This window comes from Oreochromis niloticus, linkage group LG10, assembly GCF_001858045.2.
Source record: "Oreochromis niloticus isolate F11D_XX linkage group LG10, O_niloticus_UMD_NMBU, whole genome shotgun sequence".
Classification (NCBI taxonomy): domain Eukaryota; kingdom Metazoa; phylum Chordata; class Actinopteri; order Cichliformes; family Cichlidae; genus Oreochromis; species Oreochromis niloticus.
The window spans coordinates 21,114,560-21,136,006 of NC_031975.2; the positions used below are offsets into that span (position 1 = coordinate 21,114,560).

Consider the following 21,447-nt stretch of genomic DNA (forward strand, 5'->3'; position numbering starts at 1 on the left):
CTGGAGGTGCTCTGCAATAGAACACAATCATTGGGTTCATTATGCTGTATTTGTACATTTTGAATGCTCACCCATGCGTGTCCAACATGAGCAAAAACAAGCAAAAACTGTATGTCGTGATAATTATCCTCAGGCTTCAAAATATCAGACCATAAATGGTTCTCTTGTTCTCTTGTTTCCTGTCAAGTCAGTGAGAGTGAGAAAAGAGGAAAAAAGAGTCCGGGGGGGGGAAAGTGGAGGGGCTGATTCAACATGCACCTACACACTCAGACCATCCACCTCAGACAATATCCGTAATCTGCATAACAATGTAATTATAATCTGCCTGAGTCTCTCCTCTGCAGTTCCTTGAGTTTCTTGCAGCAGCACCAAATCTGCCTGCAACTCCTTTGGCAAAGGACTGGCTAGCTAATCAGGTGAAGTGAATGATGACCACATTTTGTAGTCCAGTCTGCCTTTAAAGAATTAATCATAAAATAATTGGATTGAAAATTAGGGAGACGTTGTTTTTATATTCCATTACCCTGGAGTGGATTTCTCATCACTGTGTGCGCGTGCCTCTTTATTTACATACTTTGTGCTTTTTCTCTCTGCCCTAAGGCTTTTAGAGAATGTGTTGAGAGAGGAAAGATGGATAACAAAAAAGCAGAAGAGAGAGGGAAAGGAGTAAAGAGGAGTTTGGTAAATCAGATTGACTTAATTTTGTATAAAGGGGGCCGGTGTCCTCAAAGGGTAAATTGATCCAGTCACTGTGATGAATAGATTCAATTAATTCACCCAGTGTGGGACAGGGGTGAATACATGTATTGGGGGACACCCCCTCCGTTGGCTAATTTCTCAAACATCATCTTACACCTCTTCAAGTCAAGAAATCATTTACTGTCACTTTCTCCTTCTTCTGACTGTTTCTTTCCAAATATCCCACACTAACACTGAAAGAGATAAAGACACAATTAATTTAGGAAGCCTCATTTCAGATTAGTTCCTCTATTATTTCATTGTAAAAGAGTCCTTGCTAATGGTAAAATGGGACAATAGGAAATATCTCTGCACAACAAGCATGTATGGAAAAAATGTAGTTATAAAATTGCAGTTTTTGTTCAGTTTTGTTCAGACTTATTGTGCACTTTGCGACTTTTGTAGAGTACAATATAAAACTACACATATACTCCCAAAAATATGATGAAATTCCATGCACAACTTACTGGAAAACTGGAACAGATTAGATTCTCCAAAGTTAAGCTGAACTTCTCTAACTTTTACAGAACTTTTAGCTGCATCATATGGTCCTCCTTAGCAGATGGAGTGAGCTCAGCTGTCATAGATCTCTTGACATATTGACATTTCCGTTCCAGCATAGTCAAGCCATATGTTTAGTAAGTTCCCCAAAAATTATGATTTCACAAATTAAATTTCTAAAGACACTAGCTACGCCATAGTGGTGAAACTATGGACTCGGAATCCACTACTTTTGAGAGTTATCATTAGGCTGGTGCTTGTATGTATATTTCCTGATGACTGAGATGTATAATAAAAACAATGTGCTTATAGCTGTTCATAAATTTGGTGTAGACTGCATATTTTTGCTTTTGTGCATACACAGGCTTTTACTGAATCTATAAAGTTTTATGCTTCTGGTCCCAGGAGTCCAGCCAAAGCTTTCAATACTGTGAGCACTTAGTGAATTGCACTAGAGTAATTTACACTGGACTAATATGATATTCTGCACATCTCTACATTCTAAGAAACCCCTTTATATCTCTTTCTTCCTATTTCTCATTGTACTCAGCTTCACTGTATTACTTTTTCATCACTTTAAATTGGATGTCCCAGAATAATAGTGACCCTGTCCATTATTAATACACTGAATCCATCATGGCAGGAAGAAGCAGGGTTTGGAAACCCCATGAACAATCTCAAGGGCTTGGGGAACTTGTGGTTTCTCTGGACAGACACTATCTGCAACTATGTGAGAGTGTTCCTCTTTAGTGATTGCTAATAAGAACAATCTACTCTACTTCACAAACAACACAGTTCACACAGAAGAGACAGACACATACAGACACAGTACATAATCCATCATCCACTCTATCCCCCCACCACCACCCTTTTTGACAACTGATTGCTTGGTAATCATAGGGAAAGTAAATCCACCAACCTCACTTGCTACTGCTACAAAATATTTAGGAAACAAAATCCTTTGATCCCAACATATTTCTGTCTTTGTATATTTGTGTGTTTATACTGTAGCTGCATGATATTTATTCTAGTGTAAAACTTTATTCTTCATAGTTATTACAGTGCAAGAGCTGAAAGCTGCTAGAAGAGCTCTCATTATGACATATATTCAAGTCAATTTTATTTTTAGAAAAATGCTCTCAAGACATAAAGTATAATGGGGGGAAAATAATAAATATCACTCATGAAAAACAAACTTCTGCCGTTGAATGTCTTGTCTTCATTAGTTGATTTTGACAGAAGTACCAATATGTCTGTGATGAGTTATGATCTTCTGTGCGGGCTGGTTTTTCAGTCTAGCACTAGTTTAGAAATGCCTCAGCAATGTGACAAATCCCCAAAACTCTCTTCCTTATCGTGTCCTTTTCCTAGAGAGCACGCAAACAAGTTTTAAGAAAGCTAACGCATCTGCCGGAATGTAAGATCGTTTAAGGTTGACATGTCTGTGTAATGTAAGCCGAATCATGCAAACTATTACACTGCACGATATGGAAAACACATCCAATCTAGGTAGAATTTTTTTTTTTTTTAAGTTTGTTGATCCTGGGGCTGATAAAAAATTCAACCAGGCATTAATTTTACTCATGGTGCTCATTGGCTAATCATTAGTCCTCTTTCTGTGTTAACAGGACGAGTTGCTTTTTCAAAAGCGAATCCAGTGTTTCATGTCACCACGATACGAGCCAGCTGAAATGGACAAATTCAAAGGTCTGGACCCAGGTGAGTACACCCACTGCATATGAGTCAAACAGGTGGGATAGCCATGAACAAGCTGGTAACGAGGTGTTTCTCTGTAATGTGGGAGGCACATTACAGAGAAACACTGAAGGAAATGAAAGGTCAAGCTGTGAGAGCTGCCACAAACTTGTTTTTTTTAATTACTTTTTTCAGTGTTCATCTGTTTATTTCTTGATTCCTATTCATGTTATTTCGGATATTACATTATATGTGGTATACAGTATGACAATGTCTAAGACAGTACAGGCAGAAAAAGAAGAGATGGGGGGATTGGGGAAGATGTAAAAATGACAGAGTACAAATAGAATTGCACAATGTATTGTGCAATTGTGCTGCACCTGTAAGAAAAAAAACACAACTGGATCACAAACATTTGAAAATGCACAGGTACATAAAACAATAATCTTCTTGTGGTGCGTGTGTGTGTGTGTGTGTGTGTGTGTGTGTGTGTGTGTGTGTGTGAGTGTGAGTGTAAGAAAGAGAAAGAGAGAGGGTGAAAGTATGTGTGCTTTTGTCACAAAATGTATCTGAAAATGAGGGTGGGAAGCTGCAGTAACCCATTCATAGCTTCTGGTCTCCAGGCGCCCAAGAACTGCACAGTACTCAGCACAGTACCCCCTGCTGAACCCCAGAGCCCTGCTGGACACACTGCTGGACAAGGGTGCAGGACCACATTGCATATATATAGTTCTGCAGCAGAGTTGTCTTTTCAATAGGTGCATAGGTTAGAGTGCGTAAGGCCATTTGGAACAACCTTTGTCCTGTATATTGTGTTCTGTAGAGAATTTTGTATTGTATAAGTTGTAAGTTGGGATTTTTAGTCATTTTGAAGGTGTTTAAGCGTATTTGAGTCCAGAATCTGGATCTGGAATGACAGACAGATCTTGCTCCCACTTTAAATGTATTATAACTTATACATTTAAGGGTACAGGTGTTTAAAAATTTTGTTACCCAAGTAGGTATTTCTAGATTCATTTGACTGGGATGAATTTTTCCTATATAATAGGTTTCCATTGCTGATATTAAAGAAATTTATTGTTGCTGATTCTCTATTTTGATACAAGGCATTTAAATGAAATAAACCTTCCACTGTATAACATGTAATAGATTTTTTTCCCTTTCTCATGCCACAATGAAAAATTATGTTTTTTCTCTTTCTGGCAAATATCTGGATTGTTCCAAATGGTACGGTGGCCCTGAGAGGTCAAATAGACTGCAACTTAAGAAAACACCAGCAATAAGAAAAACAAAAAAAATAATTAAATTAATACCAGTTAATTGGTTCTTTAGGTTTTTTCATAATAGAAACTCATATTTCATGTAAAAGCATTTTGCATTACCTTAAAAAAACTTTACAATGATAATGTGTATGTTTGGAGGATTTTGAAATTCCTTTCAAAGCTTCCTTTTTATATTTTTAGGTCAAAGTAGTTCTCTGGTTGAGGTTTATGGTGTTTGTCTTCGTTAGCTTTACTTTGACACTTTCTGGTACTTTCCAGTCACCCATCTAACCGAATGCCTTGTTAACTGTTGTTTGGAAATAGAATAACAGTGCAGCGTGGGTTTAATATTTCTTTCCTAAGTAGCCTGAGGTTATATTCATTTTTACAGGAAAAAGTGAGTGCTGCAGTTTTGCAATAAGCAAATCAAGCTTTAAAACCTATGGGATCATGGGTAATGCACAAGGACCCTACCACACAGGCTGAAGAGTAGGCATCCATACCACTAATACATTTAAGTTTCATGTATTTAAGATATTTACGTTTTCATGACAATAAAGAAACCACATTAAAAGTTTAGTAGCAGAAAGACTTTATTTAATTTATTAAACAATCTTAAATACCTTACAAAAATAAACAAATTGCAGTAAAAACAGAGTCAAATACATTTGTCCTAAAGCTGAGATTTTAAAGAATTGTCAATGCAGTCATATGGAAAATGTGTTAAAGAAGGTTTGCTCACACGAGCATTGGCTTCAGCACCTCACACGTCTCTATCAGGATTTAGTGTCAGTGTTAGTCAAATTTTCTACAACTAACCAGGGGATTTCACAGGACTCTCTTCAGCCCTGTGAAAATGAAGTACACCCCATGATTTATTAGCTTTTAGAACCACCATCAATAACGTATCATAAATGGTTTCAGTATGACTTTATCGGTCAGTCAAAATGTGAAGAAATTTTGGCCCATCTTTCTTTAAGTCATTTATCCTGTTCATTGAAGTTTGCGGATATCACTGGGCCATTGGAGCACCTTAGTTCTTTTTTTTTAGTCATTCTGTTACAGATTTTGCCATTTTTTTGACATGCTTTGTAGACCCCATTTTGCCACGCTTGTGATCATTGGCAATTTCACCATTTGGTATTTGGTATATCGAGAGGTTCATGGTCAACTTAATGCAAAGTGTCCAGGTCCTGTGGCTGAACAACAAGTCAAAATCAGCACACTTCCACCACCATGATTGAGAGTTGGTGTTTGTGCTAATACACTGTGTTTGGTTTTCACCAAACCTGGTGCTGTGCATTATATGCAAACATCTCTGCTTTGGTCTTATCATTCCAAAGGACCATGTTCTAGAAGTCGTATGGTTTGTTCAGATGTAACTTTGCAAATTTAAGCCACGCTTGACAGGAGGCAACCCTTGGGTTTTTTACAGTTTCTCTAACCATTGCACAGTCTAACCTTGGGGTGAATTTACTGGAAAGTGTACTTCTGAGCATACTGACAATTATTGTGAGCTTATGAATAATAATGAACAATAATCTTTTTCACTGTCGAATAATGGGCTTCAAATTATTTGGAAAAGACTCCAGATAGATCATCGATGATGTCTTTGCCCCTTGGCATTGTGTTAACACACACATTAATGCCGCAGATCATCAAACTGCTGAAATTACTGCTTTTATAGCAGTGATCACACTAGCTGTCACATAATCAGATGCTGCATTTGATTAGCAGTATGCGACTGCTACTTAGCCTCTTAATTCCTTGCAGCAGTAAAGGTTTACTTAGTTTATCACAAGACTGTATGCAGTCACGTGAAAACTTTATTTTTCACATTACTGTACATACCTGACAGCAAATATACACCTCTGGGCAATGTGGCTTTCCACACGCCTAGCTAAAAACAGCCATTGATATGTCTTAGGGTACACAGTGCAGAGTAACGCTTGATCAGTAGTGTTTACTGTACACAAAGACCTTTGTTTCCCGATGGTAATCTTTAAAGCAGTGCCTCCTGTTAGGCAGCACTGGTACCTCTTGGAAAAAATGTTCTCTTAAGGAATTTTGTTCTCCTTCCAGTTGCCTTAAATTACAATGTAAAAAGGATACACATTTCTACATTTTTTAATTTTGTTCTTCTGATAATTGGTTATCTGAATTATTCCAACAAAGTAGAGGGGGTAGAATCTGCAGTTAGAGCACAAGCATATAAGTTGATAAGCTGTGAGCTGAGGAATTTATTCAGATTCAGAAGGTACAGTAGTAATACTACAAGATTAAAATTGTAATATCTTGTATAGCCAAGTGTTCTCTCATGCAAGCACATCAGTCAAGAGACTCCACTGTCTATTGCAAGTTGGTACCTTGGAACATTTTTATATGACATATTATCCTATAGTATTTGTCCTCTAATACGCAATATATCTACTTTTCTGAGTGTGCTGACCTCCCATTAAGATGAACACGGGTCTTTGGCCTTTAGCCTTAAAGGGAAAATCACATTCCTGTCTTACTAAGTCAAATAGGATTCACCAGCCTTCACAGACCCCAATGAGAGACGCTTGAGTAGAATCCAAAGGTCAGCTACAGAATCAGGTCATCATGTTGTGAAATGACTTCAAGAGCATGACTGCAGATATCTAAACCAAGTGCAAAGATTAAATCTATCACAGTTTCGCTATTCTAGTGTAACTCATTCACTACATATACAACATGAGTCACTGAAAGCCAGGGATTTCGTGAAAGCAGCTTGGGGAGTTGTAGCACTGCATTTTAAGGTACTTCTGCATTGGCATAAGCCTCAGTGTAATATTTGAGGTGTACATTAGTTAGTTAAGAATTTTCATGCTATCGAACTTTTATTTTAGGTTGACCTGAACGTTTGGTGACTTGTTTCCTAACAAAATATATAAGCTAACTGTTGTAAGAGACAACCTGCAAGACAGTGTTGTTGGAAATATGAACAAATTCTGTAGATAGAGGATGTTTGCAACCAGTCATTGTACTTGTATTAAACCCAAAACTAAATCCAGGATTTAGAAAAACAATAAAGCTGTAATCATGAGTGACATTCTATAGTATTTTGTCCTGTCTACGTCTTCTCATCTGCATCATTTGTTGCTGTTACAATGATGGGTTTTTTGTTTGTTTCTTTGTTTGGGTTTTTTTTATGTTCTTACACCAGTTACAGAGGGTCCTTTGGGGAATTGGTGACCTAGAAACTGAGATTCTGTCAAATGGCTCCAAAGCAATTTTCAGCTGGGTTTAGTGATGTCAGTTTAGTCTCTAGTGTTTTACAGTCCAAGTGCAAGTGTAACAGAATGTCATTGTACATAGGTATTGTGTATTTTTTCAATGAAGATTTACTTCTCATCTGAGCACAATAATAAGGGCACCACTAAGTTATCGATTTACTTAATAATAAACATATATTTGTTTAAAACTAAGAAATAAGTTCAGGAGAAACGGAAATGACTGCTGTGTGTAATTAAAACAAAGTAAACAGAGGCAAAAGGATTTCTGTCTTTGCATGCATAAAATAGCTATGCTTTATATAAGCTATGAACAAAAGACAAGTAAAATAAAGGCAACACAATATATACTACAAAATACTTGGTCATTTATAAAGCTTATAATTATGTAATTCCATTTTTATATACCATCTTTATGACTGAACTTGTAGGCTTCATTAAAAATCTGCAAATATCAGAGCTAGCTATCGCTTAAGGTTTCAGGAAATTATTATGACAAAGAAGGTTTCACAAAAGGGAGAATGTCTTTTCTTGTATGGCTCATTGGAGAAAAATCCATAAGTAACTGCACGAAAAATTAGACCAATGTCTTTATTCTCTGTATATTTCTTACATTTTACCCACTCGTTAATGTTTCCCTCTTTCTGTCTTAAAATTTCCACAAAATACTGACATAAAAGACAAAATGCAAAAAACACAAAAGCATAAGAAAAAGGATAATAATAAGTCCAGGTTATAAAAAAGGATTATGCTTTGCATCTATTTAAACAAAACACATGAAGGTATGCAAACATCCTCTTTTATATTTGGTGAATGATAACTATTCAGCAAAAGCATTCTGTCCCAGCTGTTACTGAAACCTTCACCCAAGGGGTCGAACTGTTTTCTTCTCCCTGGTGTATAATACACAATGTGCATCCTCTTTAATGAAGGACACCCTAGATACGCCACTAAATAAATATAATTCTTTCCCTGGAAACCAGACATTATCCTGGCCAAATTATATAAAATCATACCCAAGAAGGATGACTTTCATTTGAAGGTAGCCAATACATTTTCATATCAGGGGTTCTGTTCATATCATCTGCATTTGTCACACAGAGCGCTTAATTAAGCTCAGGTGGGCTTCTGCTTCGCTTTGTCAGTCAAGATAAACTCTTTCACAGACTTCACTATCCTACACTGCACTCTAACCAAACAGTAGCTAATACACCATAAAGACTGATACCATGTAGATATCCATCTGTCTTATAAGATGGTCAAAATTAAATCAGCCAATTATAGTCTTGAAGTCAAAATAACACTTTTTCCAGGTCTTACTTGACATCACTGGACAGACGTTGATGGCTCACAGAGGACAGTACAGACATGGTCTTTACAATAAGATGAGAAATACTTTTTTCTCCCATATTTGAGCATTTCCTTTGCCACAGTAGTTGGAATGATAATAATAATTATTACTCTATTATTATTAGGACAAGTGATACTAATAATAATACTTTTTGTGTAGGATGGCAATAGTAAGCACATTAATAGTACATCAGCAATACTAAAAGCAGAAATAAGTTATTTTTCTACACTGTAAAAAAAAATTTAATATAAAAGTATTGTACTGTGTATTTTACAGTTTTGGACTGTTTTTCTAGAATATCATTAAATTTACATAAATAGACTGATTTCACATTTCAAATGTAAAATAACATAAAATCACTGTAAATGTAATAAAACATCATTTTCTTGTTTTTTAAAGATATTTGTCTGTACATGTGCATATTTAGATTGTTAAAATACATTCACAAATGTATCATAATTTCATAAATATTTGTCCGTTATTTGAAAGATTGAACTGTTAAATTCAAATGTAATACTATGGAAAAATATATAAAATGATTCTGATAAACTTTTTTTTACATCAAATACTTAGGGCCATCGTGGCTCAGGAGTTGGCAGTTTGTCTTATAATCAGAAGGCAAAATCCCATCTAAAATTAGGGCAACAAACTGTATTGTAATTACTGAAAATAACCGTATTTTTATGAGAAAGTTATTTTCTGTTATTTTCTGGTATTATTTTGGCGCCCCAGCTGCCGGAATATTACTGTTTTTTAAGGATTTTTTTTTACCAGTGTAGATTACCAATCCACCAAAATATTTGATTTTGGTTTATCTTCTCTCATAATAAATGTTCCGTTCACACCTCATGTATGCCCTTGTCCTGTTAGTGAATTGCAGATATCTACTACGGTAGTCTCTTCTGTTAAATATATTGTCTGCTAAAACAAGACATTGGCCATACCACAGGATTAGTGAGTAAGACTTTTCACATAGTAGTAACAGAATCTACACGTGTTACAAAAACTGAACCACTGGGGGAAAATTATTTGGTCTTGCGTTTGGGTTATTTGGTATTCATTTGACTGTTTTATATTGTATATTTGTATTTGTAACATGTACCAGTGAAGCAACTTATGTTAAACTTCAAAGTGTTGCACTGACACTTTGACTGCAGAAAATTGGCCTGTATCTTTCTTCTTTTGTCTTTTTTTACAAGCTATAGCAAATATGATACAAATATATGCAAATGTATTAGTTTGCATATTAATTTATTTATTATTTAGTTGTCACAAAGTTTATGAAAAACTCTTTAAATTTAAAACAATTATTTGATGGTTCAGGATTTAAAGGGTTAAAACCTGTCTGAAAAGCCTTTGAATATAATAGCAAAAATGAACAGGTGAATAAAAGTGCATTGTAGAACAAAGGCATTAAGATGTGATAGCTTTGCATCTACAGGACAGATAGTGTCTTACACTTGAAAGGCTTCTACCTACAGTTTTGAAAGCTGTCAAACACATTCACAGTCTGGTGTCATTTCTGACATTGTATCTCCGGAGATGCCTTTTGCTTCAGGATTCGATGCCTTTTGTGTTACTTAATTTAGATTTAGAGATAGAAGTAAGACTAGCAAAATACAAGTAAAAGATATAAAGAATTGCTGTTGTTTTATTAAGGTCACACAGTTTTAGAATTAAAATAGAAAATGGTAAAAGGGAAAGGTGTTTTCAAAGTGTGTCCATTATAATGTATGGCTGTTGCAGTGGTAAAGGTTCTTAATACCTTAACTTACCCGACATGTCACCAACCCACAATAGCATGAATAATTTAACCACTTGAACACAACTTAAACCTTCCCCTGTTGTAAGACTTAACCAGCATCACATTTCTTTTCTTTTTTTTCAACAATTTCATGAAATATATACAGTTATCTTTCTTTTCTATCTACACTGTAAACTGTTTTACAGTTTAATAAAGTACTGAGTTCACAGGAAGCCAAAATCAGAGATGCAGTAACATTGCAGCAGTTCAAGGAATGATTAATAACAGAAAGGTTATTACTTACAAAAACCGAACATTAATGGAGGAAATGGAAGCAGCATCAAAAACCACATTGGATTCAGGCTTTCACTCCTAAACTAATAAAATTAACCAATGCAACCAGCACTTTAAGTTGGACGTTGGATGCCCTTGCCATCCAACGTACCAATGTACTAAATTCATTCATTCATTGTATATGAATTAAGTAATTTAATTCAGTTCAGTTTAATTTATAAAATAAAATGTCGTCTGTCTATCTAGACATCTGCGTGTGTGTGTGTGTGTGTGTGTGTGTGTGTACTTGTATGACACATTATTATGTCACAACTTTGAGGCTACCAGTCCCATAACAGTCACGTACAATTAGCATTACTGAATTATACTTCAATTACGTGATTCCAGTCTGCAGATGTATAAGTAGCTAATCACTTGATTTTTATTGCCTATAAACACTTGGTTCATTCTGTGATTAGAACTGATTTGATGAGGTTCAGATGAATAAACCACATTCACCTATGTCGCAGTGTGAGCCAGTAATCAGCAGCACCATAAAGCAGAGCAGGATGTGTACAGAATAAACTTTATACCCTTAGGCGTGCCTTCAAAACATGTCTGTGTTTATTCTATATATGGCAGCAACACTAAGGCCTTTAGCAAAATTGTGCTTGAATGTGTCATATTTCCTGACAAGCTTGCCAACATCTTTTGCATGCAATGACTACCATTGTTACACATCGCCTACTCTGCAATGTCATCTGTTCCCAAAGTGACATTCATGTCACATATATGGCTATTTCACATGCACCTTACATGTACTTTTTAGTGGATCTTTCTGTGAATATAAGGTTACCAAAACCTAGCTTGTCCAAGTGTTAACAGGTGTGAAAAATATCACTCCTCCATACCTCATGCCTCAAATCCAGATAAGTTTACCAGATCTGCATCTAAATTTAATTTAAAGGTATTTTCAGTTGTTGCTGTAAAACATAGAGACGAGTGTCTTGAGAAATCATGCTCCTGCACCCATTACAGGATGTTTAATTTAGACTCCAATTTCTCCTCAGTGTCTTAGTATTTTGGAATATCTTAAGCGAGTCAACCACATGTGGGCACAGAGAATTGAAAATAGACAGGTCTGTATTTAGATATGTGAAAGTGAGAGGGAAAGATGGGTAGACTACAGAAAATAAGGTAAATTACAATATGAGTTTAAATTTAAACATTTTGGGGTCTGTTTTCAAAAATAGCTCAAACCCAGCTTCATGTAATTGTTATAGTTTGTGTGTTAGCTTCCTTCACCAACAAAATAACAACTTTATTTGGGGATCTAATTATTTGAAACAGAAATAAAGAAATGCAGACAGACAGACAGAGTATTCTGTTAGATCATTCTCTTTTATGGTTAAAGATGCAAAATCTAATAAATAAATAAATTCTTAAAAAGAATTATAAAATTTACCACAAAAAGCACCAGCTTATTCACAGCTCAGCGGGGTGCCAAAGTGCTGAATATTACATTTTAATTGGTATTTGGAAATGTTAGGGAATGCTGTCTTTTCTGTAACTACAGTTCATAAGCTGCATGACACCTTTGAAATTTTCCCTGCAGGATACCCAGTCCTCTAAAATCAATTTTATTGATACTAATTTCCAAAAGTTAAAGCTCAAGGAGTTATCAGCATTATTATTCCTGTTTACAGGAACAGCTTTACAGAAGATATGATGGGGGGGGGTTTCCCCCCTAATTGTGATGCATTCCTCTTTATGCCCTTAGTTTTTACATTTACATTTAGAGGTCAACCCCTAGCACATGTGATTGAAGAGTTAGGTAAAACAAAAATGCAACATACACAATGGGTTTTGGCAGTATTATTTATATGCATAGATCTGTAGCTCATTGCATTTCACAGCATGGCCAATGTTGTTGCATTGTTTCATATTGTTGCCTTGGATAAGCTTAAGCATTGTCTCCGCATATGAGATGATATGGGAAAGTCTCTGACCACATGCTTTGAGAAAATCTGACAATTGTTCGTTTCCCTAGCCCAGACTCCCATGGACTCACTCCTGAATCTCCTACCATGCAGCCATTTCATGCTCTTCCAGCACTTGAAAGCAAACCTAGAAACTTGGAAAGCTGAATTGATATGTAATGTCTTTATTCCAAAAAAAAAAAAGAAAAGTCATGTAATTTTAATCTATTTTACAACAGAAATTTCAGTATAGAAGTTTCAGATTAAAGAGTTCAATGCCACTTAGTATGATTCCCCACTTTCCTGTAATTTTTATAGAGAAATCTATAAACCACAGAGGGAAGAGGTCAGGACATATGGACAAGTCAGCAAAACATTAGACTGAGACCACTGCCATTTTAAGTAGCTTAAAAACGTAACAATTTTATATCACATTTTAATGTATCCCTAATATTACAAAAGCTTTGCTTTTACAACACATTTCCTAAAACCTAAGTTATTTTTTGCCTTTTGTTTTGACAAGCTGTGCCGCTGGGTATGAGTGTTCTGGAAAAAAACAACAGTAAACTGGATAAATCAGTAATGCTCAAAAACGATTTTTGACAGGTATATTTCATAAAAAGACAGAGATGATTACCTCTTTTTGGTGCTGCATGTGAGTGGACCACAATGCAACATGTAGAGGCACCTCTAATGATTTAAGTGATGGTCAGTAATGTTCTTTATTGAATGATACAATAATGAAAATGAACAACTGCTGATTTAAGCCGTCAAATTAATGTAAGCGTGCCCATGTAAAGTGTGTGTTAATACCTTGACACTGATATAAGTTGACAATTGAAATTAAAAAAAAAGAGGCAGACAATGGTTTTTTTTATCTGTTTTCAGGTTGTGAAAGTCGTCCTTTTTCCCAAACAATTATTAAGTGCACATACTTCATGACATTCCTAATAAAACATGCCATTTGAAAAACTTTCAGGGTGTTATGATGCTTTTAATTGTGGATAGGCCTCCTTTTGATTTTGTACAACTGCATGAGAACTCAAGGAGAGGCCACATCGGAGTATGGTGGAGGTCAGATCTTTGTTTATAACTCATGTAACTTAAATACTGAATACGATGTTTAGGTTTGTAGGGAAATACATATGCTAATGCTTGGTTGGTGTTTTCCAGTTTAAAGACATAGAGATAACTGGATATATTTAGAGTGAGCATCGTGTATATAGAAACTGCAGGTAAAGATGTGCAATGAAGGGATAGGAAGGCAGACAGTCGATCAGGCTACTTTATATTTTAGTTCATTTTCTATTTACAGAGATGGATTATCAGTAGGTCAAACCTCAATTTTTTAGATGGTTGTAGTGAGTCCCAATCAATCCACTAAAATGTTGCGAGCAGTTTCATTTTGGGAACAATGGATTGTGGGAGGAGAAGAAAGATAGTGGGAGTGCTGTGATGGAGATTAATGTTAAAGCAGACTAATGGACCGTCTGTCTAAGCACTTAGAATGGACAAACTATGTTTTCAGCCCATAGAAGCTGCTTGAGTTTGCAGAGAGGCAGCAGGCTGCAATGAGGTTGTACATAGAATTTATTAGAGTGTGTCTTGGCAAAACGCCTCATTTCCCAAAGCCTCCCCAGCTTGTGATCTGCATTTTAATTGTTTCTGCATTTACATTAAGATCTGCAGCTTAGCTCCCTGATTGTGCAACATTGTGACCTTGATGATGTCCATCAGGTCTCTTTTCTCCCCTTACTTCATTTTCTACACCATCACTTCTTACATGACTCACTATGTGAGTGACAGACAGCGTCTGTAACTTGTGTTTGCTAATACCGATACTGTGGTGACACAGACAGTATGTGAAATCAAACTTGTACCACAAACATTTATTAGTCTCCAGAAACTCAACAGAGTTAGTACGTACAGTAATGTGCAAGTCTTTACTCACTTCTCATTTTTTATATATATATTTTGCTTCCAGGGATTTTCTTTTAATGTATTTTCAGAGAACTTTTCTTTCTTTTGTTGTTTTATTTTATTATTTTTGGCAGAGGAGAAGAGAGGGGGGCCATTTAACACTAACCTACAGTATTAATCATTCAAGCATAAAAAGGCACCTAACTCAGGGATGAACTAGTATTATGTTTACATATAAAAGGCAACTTATCAAAGTACCAATTGTATGTCTTTGGCACTGTACTACTAGCGTCGAGTTTGAAAAAACACGAAATTTGTTCCCATTTTGTCAGCTGAATCTAAAAAAACAACACCGTTAAAAATTGAGGAATCTGAAGAAGTAGAGGGCAAAAAAGAAGTGTGAGGCCTAATTACACTATCTACAGCCAGTGAACAATATCTGAAAGTCATGTCCTTAAGAAAAAGGAAAATGATCCAGCAAAGACCTGAAGACCTCAGAGATGCTTTTGGCCCTTCATTAGATCCATCAACTGTTCACTGAAATCTCAGAAATGGTCTCAGTAGAAGGGTGGCTGTCAAGAAGACGTGTAGGGAAAAGAAACAAAAGAGGATGCTGTATGCCAAACACGAGAAACCGACTGAAAATCAGCAGGAGTGATGAATCAATTTCAAAATGTTGGTTTAGATTGTTTTTAGTATGTGTGGAGGAGGTCAAGAGAGAGGTACAACAGTGAGTGCCTGCAGCAGTCTGTAAGTCACAGTAGAGGCTCTGTCATGGTCTGCATTTCAGCCAGTGGGATTGGTGATCAAAAATTATGATAGCAGAAAACTATTTCTGAAGAAACAAGATGTCTTGATAACTCATTTTCTTGATTGCTAAGCTAAAAGCTATTTCTCAGATAGGATTGAGAGTTCAGACTGCAGCGAAGAATAAAGGTGGTCATACCAAACACTGACTTCCAAGCTTGTTAGAATTGTACAAACTCTGTTTTGTATTTACATGTAGGTTTGCACGTTTCAGTAAATCACTGCACTTTCCTATTTTCTGAGCATCATATAAAGAAACGAAGAGTGACTTAAGATTATTGACTTAAGCTGCTTTTGAGCCTTTTCTCTATATTTTTCCCATGTTTCAGTCAGCATCCACAATATCTAAAATGAATATGCTTTTTACAGACCCCCAAAGACCCTGCAGTTAATACAATTACAGCAATATGTACACTACAAAGAGGAGGTGGATAGCTGCGTAATATATAGCATTTATGAGGGCTAAAAGCACATCTCTCTATTGACAAGTGAACTGCATGTGTCCAGCATTGGAGAACTGAATGTATCTGAAGTCTCTTAAAAGAAGGTGGTCTTTTTTGGCTTTCTTTTCTTTAAAGTAGAAATATGTCAATATGGTCTGCTGTTCAAAGACTGGTAAGGTTTACTTTAAATATTAAACATGAACATGCAAAGGTAATATTTGAAAATACTTGCAGCGATACCACAGACAAATAAGAATGCTCTATGTCCTATTATCCTCCTATCTGGTCTAATCTCTGTGTGTCATGTTGCCATGGGGATCATAGCCAAGCTCTCTTGATCCCCTGTCAGGTAATGGAAATGTCTTTGGCATAAACACAGTCTAAGTGTGTTCTGAATGCAAAACCACCCATCTCACTCTCCAGCCATCAAACCTAAGGACAGGCAGTAACAGTGGTTGGCAAGCATCCATAAACTGACAGAGCAAATCAGAGCAGACCTCCTGATGTTATGGAGACAGCAGGAAAGTGACATTTAAATTCAGCTTATCGCTGACAATGAAACTCCTTCAGATGTGTGCGAACGGTCTCACAAGACGGGATGAAAAATCTAAAATGGCAGGAGGGCCATCGATGTTGCAACGTAATTAGGAGTATCTTAGTGAAAGGGCACATCATCAGATTAGCATGTATTGTGTACATGATTTTTTTTTTTTTTAAAGGAAGGCAAGATACAAAAATAAGTACTTTCTGTTCATAATTTCTTTGTTTTGTCATTAGTCTTTAGTCAGATCTTACTAATAAAATGAATGAAACTGGCTAAAGATTAGAGGACTGGGGATACTATTTATGATTTACCCTGAGCGCACACTTATTGGAAACAATTCTATTTATTATTTAATTAAAGTGGCAAACTCTACCTTACACATTTTTATTATCTTTTTTTTTTGTCTAAAAGCATGCAGGTGTCATTAATGAGTGGTGACCACATTGTCGATAGAAACAGTGAACATAATATCAACAGAATGAGAAAACTGGATGTCTATCATGCATTTCACACGGTCCTAACCTGATGCATCACTCATGACTTTATACTCACCGCCGGTCACTTCATCAGTTACACCTTATTAGTGGTGGATTGGACCTGATCAGAACTCTGTTGAATTCTTCAACAAGGAGAGCACGAGAGATTTGTCAGCTGCAAATTCATAAAGCAAACCTCGTGTTCTACCGCATCCTAATGGTGCTATATTACACTGAGATTAAGTATGAAGGTCATTAGAGTACAGTGAACTCATTATCATGTTCAAGAAACCAGTCTGAGACAATATGAGCTTTGTGATATTGTGCATTATCCTGCTGAAAGCAGCCATTAGAAGATGTGATCATAAAGGCATGAACATAGCCGGCAATGATACTCAAGGAAGCTGTAGCACTTAAACAATGCTCAGTTGGTACCAACGGGCTCAAAGTGGGCCAAAGAATATCCCCCACACAACTACATTGCCACCATCAGCCTGAACCATTCACACAAGGCTGGAATTATCCAAGCTTTCGTATTTTTTACACCAAATTCTGACCCTGCTGTGTTGCAACACTGTGTTCCAATCTTTTGTTGGCCGTTATTTTGGTCAGACCAAAACGCCTCAAAACCCTAGTGATGGTTGTGCAAAAAAAAAAACAAAAAAAAAACAACCACGCCACATTCAAAGTCACTTAAATCTCATTTGGTTCCCATTTTGATGCTTGCTTTGAACTTCAGATGGTTGTCTTGACTATGTCTATGTGCGTAAATGCAAGTTACTGATATTTGGTTAGGTAATTAGGCATTTGTTTTAACCTGCAGGTTAACCTGGTGAGTGTAGATTCTATGTGTATACCTACTGAGTTACTGGGAATATTTTTATGTAGCTGGCATTAATTTTATTTCTTCTTTTTTGTTAAGATGAATAAGTTAGCACATCGACCTTTCCTGAGAATCACCTGGATTAGCATCATAATGGCAAATGAACTAAGATGACTAATATTTTTCACAATCCAATCAAACGCTGGCATATTATGTAGCCTTTATAGGCTGTACAGTAAAGTTTTTTGTTGTCTGTCAATAGGATTAATCTGTTACTGACAGATATTAATCTCTTATCCATGAAGTGAACAGAATTTATTGATGTTTGTTTTCAGCTTCTTAAAGAAAAGAATTAGGTTGGCAAATAACAAGTCATACATAATTCAAGGGCAAAAACATTCTTTAGATACTGCCTTTAGATCTGTCATGCATTAAAAACTACTTTTTATTTTTATTTTTGTGTAATTTAAGTTCCTTTTGCTCACATCAAACTGTAGAGTCAATATGCAGCATTTCAGCTGACCACACAAGTTGTTTATTTCCTTCTTTCTACTCTTCAGGAACTGATGACATGGTGCCATTGGAGCAGAAGTTAAAAAGTATGCCATGCACTTGTTCACACTGGGCTGATTCACACTCGCGTAACTGTCATGCAGGTGTCACTGATGGCTCAGCACTCACACAATCATACACCATCAATCCAGGAACACTTTTTTAGATGCCTGGGTCTGCAGTTGTCTGTGCATAGGTCTTAATCACTTTCTTCTGTGGTGGAGATAGGTCACTTTAATATCAGTGCTAAGTCACGCTGACCTTTCATATCTCTCATGCAGACCTCCACATGACCTTTTATGAGGAATACAGGATATGTCTCCCTCTTGGCAGCCATCTCTGGCAAGTAGAAGCAAGAGGAGGTCACACCAGGAGTACAACATGATGGAATTTGACCTTCAGGTGCTTGTGAGTAAAGAAGCAACAATAACAGAAGTTCCACATGTCCCTGTCTTCCTGTACTGCAATCTTTTCCCCACTGTAATTCTAAAATAAAGGTTAAAGAAACGTTCTCCTGATATGCCTAGAATTAATAGCTTTGGGGCATCTTTCTACCATAGCAATTATTTTTCCTATTAATTGGCATTATTATTAGTGCATTCTGTCAAATGTCAGAAATTACAAGAAAAAATTGCCCATCACGAGGTCCCAGGGTCTAAAACAACAAATTGCTAATGTTGTCCCACAAACAGCCTAAAACCCAAAGGTATTCTATTCACAATTCACCAAGCATATTCACACCTTTCCGAAGGTTACACATTACCTCAAGACAAACATAGCAAAACATTAACTGATTGTGAAAACTGTCAGGTACACTCACTTCCACTGTGGTTTGCCTCTTTAAAAAGCTGTTAAATACGGACTGTCAGATATTTCTTTTTCACCTGGCCCATTCCATTTTGATAAGCTCTGTGCACTTTTCAATAAAGATTACAGCAAACCTTGACTACCTCAACCGTTACAAATTTTCATTGATTTTAATCTCCGCATATAACTATTAGGCATACACACTCAAGCAGGAGGGGGGACTCAGGAGTGCTGTAACTTATTACCTTGAACAAGGCATGCATATGGATGAAAGAGTCTCACGTAAAAAGGTAATACAAAACTGCAAGAGCTTTGCAAACACTAAGATGAGGGGATCTGACAATGACAAGCAGCTAGAAAGAGGCGAGAGAAGCTTTAGAAAAAATTATTTTCACAAATCTCCTTGTTCCTGCGACACTTGTCTCATTCATGACCAGTGACAGTGTTTACCTTTTTTTTTCCAGTGGGATGAACAATGCAGCATTTTTGGGCTGGCATTGATTGACTCTGACAAGGAACTCTTATGGTGGTGAGCACTGATAAGGAGGTAAACACAGCAGGAGAAGACAGAGAAGAGAAAGATTAAGTCTGACACCCCTCCACACAATCCTTGCAATTTTTCATTAAATGTAATCGCGGTGTCTTTTCTGCAGCACACAAACACAAATTATTAATGAGCCAAAGTGTTGTGAGAAAAATGAACTAAAAATGTAGCAAAAGACAATTTCAGAGACAAAGCAATATACGGATGAAGGAATTTTACCATCCAGGCACAGTGACTGAATGGCAAATAGATGGCTCCAGGAATCAGAAACAGAGAAAGTGCTGGGATAGTGACGCTCATAGGTTGCCAACAGAATATGCAGAAAACTGCCAGTCAGTCTCATGTCTGCATGTCTCCTTTACCCTAAGGAAAGGTATTATTTATGAATGTCAGAGTTGTTTATGCACTGCAAAATAACACCCAGAATGGGTCAAATGGAAACCTGTGGCAGAGACTGAGATGGGAACCATCTCAATCTGTTTAAACTTCTGCCAAAGTCTGAGCTGGCAAGTAATGTGAAGTGAGACGAACACTGTAAGCGAATCCTATTGAGATACTTCAACATGGTGTTCTACTGCTCTGGCTATATTAGATTTTTTTGACTCCAGGTTGGTTGCTATGGAGCTGTGTTTCTTACATAAACGCCAATAAAATTGTAATACCGTATTGATTTCTGGAAGACCATTCTATCCTGGTTTACTCATCTTTTCAAAGGGGCCAGGCCAGGGTCAGTAGCAGATTCATCTACACTTCCATCTCAAATGATCCATGTCTGCAGAAGTTCTTGTCAGAAAATTTATGGTAATGAGATGCTGCTGAGCCGAAGGCACTATACTTACAGGCTGTGAATTTGAAATGGGATTTTTGCAATTGCCCCTGGAAATGGCAGCTCTGGTTGTTTTATTTTCCAAGATACATAATGCTCTTACAACAAAAAACACGAGAAGATTGTATTAACTTGCATTTACATATTCATAATAACTTTAATTGTATTTTATTTGCATGTTTTGGCATTTGCCAGTTGGTCTTAAAATCCTTGACTTTTTTCAGCAGGTTTCAATTAATGCATTTGGACTCTATCTCTGTCTACTTCCTGTTTTTGTTGTTTTACTCAGTGTTTCTACATATTATATTGATTGTGTAAGATATAAAATAAGTGGTATGCCAGTCTGTGAAAAAAGTGAATGGAAACTGCTTCATGACATTAATGATTGTCTATCTCAGAATTATTAAATTGTTGTGTCCTTACTTGTCAAGTTGAAATATGAAATATGTTAACACAACCTAGAAATGTAGGCTTTTACTAAAATAAGAGGTTCAAATGGTACCCCAGTATTGTATATGCAATCCTATGCTTTCAGTTACATACATGTATACAGAGACACAGAGGAGAATCTCATTTAGTGGACTGTTTTGCAGGTGCAGGCAAAGCAAAGCTTCAATTACTGTCAAAGCGGGCATCTTGATTATTCTATTACTGCAACACAGCATGAAACCTTTCACCAGTGCTCCTAATGGGCCACTTATTATCATGCAGTATGCTACCACCAGTTCAACTGGTCTGACTCTCCGTGCAGAGATGATTGCTGTGCTTTGTTGCACAGAATGACAATAAAATCTGCCCTTTCTCTTTCACTGTTGTTTTTCCTTTTGGATAAATTGGTATTTATGATACAAGACACAGTGCAGAGGTTTACTATGCACTGTCCTCTTTTTGGTTAAATATTCTGTTAA

The 21,447-nt window shown here is 36.5% G+C and overlaps 1 long non-coding RNA gene across 1 annotated transcript; it reads left to right on the plus strand.

Moving 5' to 3' along the window:
* Window positions 1–291: 291 nt before the first annotated feature.
* On the plus strand, window positions 292–21,038 carry LOC109203853 (uncharacterized). The gene is made up of 5 exons (XR_002063512.2): window positions 292–416; window positions 2,868–2,958; window positions 18,371–18,409; window positions 18,644–18,770; window positions 19,634–21,038. It is a non-coding gene; the product is annotated as an uncharacterized LOC109203853 (long non-coding RNA).
* Window positions 21,039–21,447: the final 409 nt, after the last annotated feature.